This window comes from Micropterus salmoides, unplaced genomic scaffold (genome assembly GCF_014851395.1).
Source record: "Micropterus salmoides isolate LMB-PRFRI ecotype aquatic unplaced genomic scaffold, ASM1485139v1 Ms_hic_scaffold_14, whole genome shotgun sequence".
In the NCBI taxonomy this organism is placed as follows: Eukaryota; Metazoa; Chordata; class Actinopteri; order Centrarchiformes; family Centrarchidae; genus Micropterus; species Micropterus salmoides.
Window position 1 is genome coordinate 25006826 of NW_024040485.1, and position 6283 is coordinate 25013108.

The following is a 6283-nucleotide window of genomic DNA, read 5'->3' on the forward strand; positions in this document are numbered from 1 at the left end:
AGGGGAGGATTATGAGGAAAATCATGCAAAGTGGAGCGCATGTTCTTTTCTTCAAGGCGTATGGTTTGGCTTTCGGGTTTGATAAGCAGTGGAGAGATTGCATTTTTTTATGATGGGCTCAGTGAGTGAATGTGGCCAATTCATGTCCTCACAAGTATAGCAATACAAACACGCTGTCATGCATGTTTTGCACAGCTATAAATGCCTTTATTTGTGCATTATGCACTGTGTATGTGTGCACCCCCACCCACCATGAGCCAATAAAAGCTCAAACAGCAAACTTGGGCGTCTCCCCCCTTAATTATCCCACTAATGAACGACTGCCATACAGTCGTATGAGACTCACAGTAAAGATGACTGACTGCGAGAGAAACAGAGTGAGTCGGGGTCAGCGCCTCTATGATTTGTTATGATTACAGAAATGGGGCTTTATACAGATAAAATGATGAGGTATTTTTCCTATTGTGCCAAAAAGATTTAGGGCACCCATTTGTCTCCACTTTGCTGCAGTGTTTTGATGAGCTGGGGCTGGGGAGAGAAGTCACGAGGCTTTTGGGGGGGAGAGAAGGGAGGGGGAGGAGATGAAGGAGGAGTGAGGAGGGTTAAGTCACATTTGGAGGCCAGAGATGGAGCAGAATTCCATGAACAACATCTGGAATTCCAACTGCATCATGTAGGCCAGACAAACAGTGGGACACGGCAATGAGGGGTGGGGGATGGGAGTTGGTATGAATTTGTTTAATTTGCTTTTCTGACTATCAAGGTCACAATAAAGGATATGTAAAGAAAAAAGTTTTATTTCTCCTCAGCAGGTTTCAGTATGGGGCTTTATTTGTGCATGTTTTCCTGACATGGGCACAAATCAAGCTGTGGATCTCTATTTGATGTTTTCTTTCTTGCCCAGCTGATTCTGCAGCGCAAAGAAAAGATTCACCTCAGCATAATTCTTTCCCACAGTCCTCTCTTTTCTTCTCTCTCTGTGTAACTGGAGAGCTTTTCTTCACTGTCTGCAAAATGGCTCACTTCTTTTTCACAAAGCCCAACAAAAGACCACACCACAACGCCCCAGCCTCTTCCAGCCTTCTCTCACATTTCACCCAGATAAATTAAATGTCATTTCTAGTACTACTATTCACTTAGTAGCTGACCTACAAACTCTTCAGTCTGTTCCTCCATGCCAAGTGCCTCACATCACATCCACTAATCTCAATATCTCATCTCTCTGTCTATATTAAACTCGACTCAACAAACATCATTAACAAGCTCCTTTTATTTCTTTGTTTCTGTCTTTCTCTGTGCTGGACACTTCCTGTGCCTGTTTCAGTTGGCATGTGTGCAGCCTGTAGGCTGATGAATGGAAACTACCAAATAGGGGAAGTCCTGCTCTTGGCTATTGTGTCTCATAATAGCCACCCCGAACATCATACTGCAATTGCAGGACCAACCTCAGAGAGAAGACTGAGTAATTTTCCCATTAAATGAGAATGAATGATTAACAGAGAATGGTTAGTGTTGCACTCTGCCTGGTAACAAGGATGTGGGATGATGGTAAGGGACTTTTCTAAAGACAACTGCTGAGTAGCTATATAGGTTACATATGGTTTTCATTTGCATCTGTTAAATGCTCTTCCACATCCTACACACCACTAAAACGGCAAACAGGAACAGAGGGTCTCTTTCTGGAGTCTCTGTCTCTTACACACAACCAAACACACATGCACAGATACCCTGACAGGTAAAGAACTTGATGCAGGGTACATTTCCTCCACCACAGAGCGGAGGTGACTTTTATTTGTGACCAAAGTGTTTCCAGAACAAATGGGAAGGATTGGCATGTTCACACTTATGTGAGAAGAATAATCAGGCCATACTTTCAATTAACCAATAAGCCAGTCTGCTGGCATCAATCCAGCAATTTAGTTCAGACACTTGCGAAAGTTTAAAAAAGAATAGTCACAACTGATGAACCAGAGGATTCCCATAATGCATTTGGAGTCTTTTTGTTGAGATTCTCTCTGCCTGGTAAATGCCAGGGTCTTAAGAGGTTAAGCTGAGATAACCCTGAAGACATCCCCAGACCGGCAGTTTCGTTCTGTAGGTCTGTCGAACACTTTGGTCCAGACTAAAACATCTCTGACTATTGGATGGATAGGCATGAAATTTTGTACAGACATGAATGTTTCCCTGTGGATGAATCCTAATGACTTTGGTTGTCCCCTGACTTTTCCTCTAGCACCACCATGACATTTTATGATTTTTTGAGTGAAATGTGTCGAAAAATATTGGATGGATTGCATTCCCCTCAGGAAGAATTGTAACAATTTTAACCTTTCAGCTAGCATCAGTATCATCATCATCATCATCATCATCATCCCCCTCAGCTTCAGCTGTACTGTGTTTGATGGTAATTAGCGTGTGTTAGCATGATAACATGCTAAACTAAGATGGTGAACCTGCTAAACATTATACCTGCTAAACATCAGCATATTAATATTGTGATTGTGACCACGTTAGCATGCATATGTTAGCATTTAGCTCAAAGGAATTAACTGACATGAATGTAGTGCAGCCATTGGTCTTTAATAACAGTTGCGTGTTCCCTCCTATGACATACCAAACTGTTGTGAAAAGGTCTATCGTGCGTCAATGGATGTAACTGCTTTCTTGTTCATAGTTTTAGCTGCTACAATCACACACACACACACACACACACACACACACACACACACACACACACACACACACACACACACACACACACACACACACACACACACACACACACACACACACACACACACAGAGTTTAATTGTGGTATAAGCGGCCAGTGAAAGAGAGGGATCAATACCTAATACTTTTTTTCCGTTATGTCTGCATCTTATTATTCCATTTAGCTACACACAGAGCTATGCACGGAAAATAACTTTCCCCATTAGTTAAACATAACTTTTTTCGTGTGCCCCAGAAGTCCCAATCTCAGTTTTCTGTTTCCTTGTGTATTTTCCCAACTGTTTGGTTTGGGATCTCTGTTTTCTTAGCCATGTCTGCCCCCTCAGTGCTGAATCTGCTTAAAGCCATCAGTTTAGAGCTACATGCCTGCTTTTGTTAAAACACAATGTCTGCACTTTAAATTGGGTGTGGTGCAGTGGGAGCAGTCTTTTTTAAATGTCGGAGAGAGTTATTGTGTGGGTGAAAAAAATACAGGTGCGAGGAAGTTGAACAATCAACTTCATAGGGTTGCTTTTTTTCTAACGCCTGTCTCACATGGCATGGTTTCCCAAGCCCTGCAGAAAAACACCTCCATCATAGGAGATGCTGATTCAGGCTCTCCAAGCCCAGCTACCCTCATCCTGACCCAGCCATATCCGCAAGGAAACCCCCCTGCTTTGCTCAGGGCCTGGTCAGGATAGTAGGAATTTCACCAGACATCTATATATGCATACAGTCACTGTCTGTCTGTCTCTTGAGACCTCAAAACTCCTTATTCATCCTCCTCACCCGCCTCACATCTCCTGCAGTCTGTTAATTAAGTATCATACAACCTCATGCTTGGTTTTTCATTCTCTCCCCGCCTCTTCCATCGCAACAGGGCACATCTGGCTTCTATAAGCATATACATGTCATGACAAAGAAGAGGAGGGGGTAGAAAATAGGGGAGGACTGAAAGAGGAGGGGGGAGGATGTGTATGTATCAAGGGAATTTGAACTTCAAGGAGTGGTAAGACTGACTGTCAAGATATCGCTTTATCGTCTTTCATCATCTCACATTTGTTTTCATGACACGTGCCAGCTTCCCTCCAGGTAAAAGACTAAAAAGAAATCTGTAAGATCAACTATGCATGTGTGAGAGAGAACAATGAGTAAAGAGGATACAGACAGAGAAAGAAAAACTCCAAGCCAGAGGAGAGTAAGAGTAAAGTCAGTGAGACATGCAGAGATCAGAAAGGCCACATCAGAGGTTTCCTTTGAAAGTGGAGCTTAGTGGGCCTCTGCGCTGAGTTCCTAGCAGTGCTGGACACAAAGACCTATGTGGTTACACTGAGGAGCGGAGGCCTGGGAGGAGGGGAGGAGAGGAGGCGTTTTAACACTGCTTACAGAGCGAAAACATATTGTTTTTACTGCCCACTCATCAGCATAAGAGTGTCCTTGCTCAGCTGCCTCGCTGGTCATACAGACCTTTACCATTGACCTGAGCTTTACACCAGACACAGGTGGTCTGCTGTGGTCCTCCAGCTGTCCCTAGAGGTTCTGTAAAAGACCCACAACTGTAGAAATGTTGTTTTTGAGTCATCTCTTCATCTGTGGACACAGTGCTGTCCAGCTGTTCCACTTTAGTTTTGCTAAGATCAAGGATCTTTACCAAATCTGGCACACCACATAGCTGGGCAGGTCCTGGGGCCTGATTTATAAAAATGTTCTACGATTTAAACTTGAATTTATGGTCTTAAGATTATTTCCAACAGAGTGCTTAACGTTCAATTCATAAAAGATACTGAGCATAAAAATCCTTGCTTACGCTGGTTCTACGAAGCCCATTTATACCCAAATGCACTTGTGGTGTATGATTCAATCATTTGTGGCATGATGCAGCTGAATGGTGGCTGTGATTTACCAGAACTGTCACTTGTTTACCTCTGGAATTTCCAAGTAACTAGGATTCCCAAAGTGGACACAACAGACTGTAGGGTCTACAGGTACTGTACGATTACAGTGTCTTCCTTTCCAGATTTGGGGCTAAACCCACACACAAATGTAGCAGAACATACAGTGGCAAGAAAAAGTATGTGAACTTTTTGGAATTTCATGGTTTTCTGAATAAATTTGTCATAAAATGTGATCTGATCTTCATCTAAGTCAAGGGTATTGACAAATGTAATGTGTCTAAAATAATAACAAAAAAATTCTGATCCCTCACGTCTATATTGAGAACAACCACAAAAAACTCATAGTGCTTGTGGAAAAAGTATGTGAACCCTTGAGTTAATGACCTCAAAAAAGCACACCTGGAGTCTCGTTATGCGTTTGGACTATGTGTGGACTACAGCTACAGCTACTCAGCTATTTTGACTGATAAAAAACCCTCAAACATTTGGAGTTTTAAAGAAGCACACGCTTATGTGAACCATGCCTTGCCAAAAAGAGCTTTCAGGGGACATGGAGATGGAGACACTTTGGGACTGTTACTACTCTACCAAGAAGTGAGCACGCAGTCAAAATGACACCAAGAAAACAACAAAGACTCATCAATGAGGTAAAAAAAACAACCCCGATTGACAGCCAAAGATTTGAAGGCATCAATGGAACTGGCAAAGTTATCTGTTCATGAGTTCAAGCAGGGTATCTACGGCAGGACACCGTGAAGAAAGCCGCTGCTTACTAAAAAGAACATTGCTGCATGCCTGATGTTTGCAAAAGAGCACATTGACACTCAGACAGCAGTATTGGTACAATGTTTTGTGGACTGATAAAACTAAGATTGAACTATTTGGATGAACCACACAGCACTACATCTGGCGTAGAAGGGGCACGGCATATCCTCATGAAAACATCATCCCAACCGTAAAGTATGGTGGAGGAAACATCATGATTTGGGCCTGCTTTGCTGCATCAGCTTGCGATCATTGAGAGGAAGATGAATTCCCAAGTATATCAGACAACTCTTCAGGATAATGTGAGAATGTCTGTACGTCAGCTGAAACTGTGTAGAAGTTGGGTGATGCAACAGGACAACAACAGAATGGCTTCAGAAAAACAAAATCTGCCTTTTGGTGGCCAAGTCAGAGCCCAGACCTCAATCCAATAGAGATGCTATGGAATGACTTGAAGAGAACCATACGCGAGACCTCCAAAGAATATGACAGAGCTAAAGTTGTTCAGGTCTGATCTGCAAATACAGGAAATGTTTGGTTGAGGTTATTGCTGCCAAGGAGGGTCAAGCAGTTATTAAATCCAAAGGTTCACATACTTTTTCCACCCTGCACTGTGACTGTTTCCACAGTATGTTCAATAAAAACATGGAAAGATATAATAATAGTTTGTGTGGAGTTAGTTTAAGCAGACTGTATTTGTCTATTGTTGTGATTTAGATGAAAATCAGATCACATTTTATGACCAATTTATGCAGAAATCCAGGTAAATCCAAAGGGTTCACATACTTTTTCTTGCCACTGTATGTTGGGGGACAATGGTGACTTAAAAACCATGAATTATCATGCGCAAAAAAAGTCGTTCTGGTTTCAGCGTCTTCCAATAACGAAAGAACAGCCATGGTTATGCTTTCTA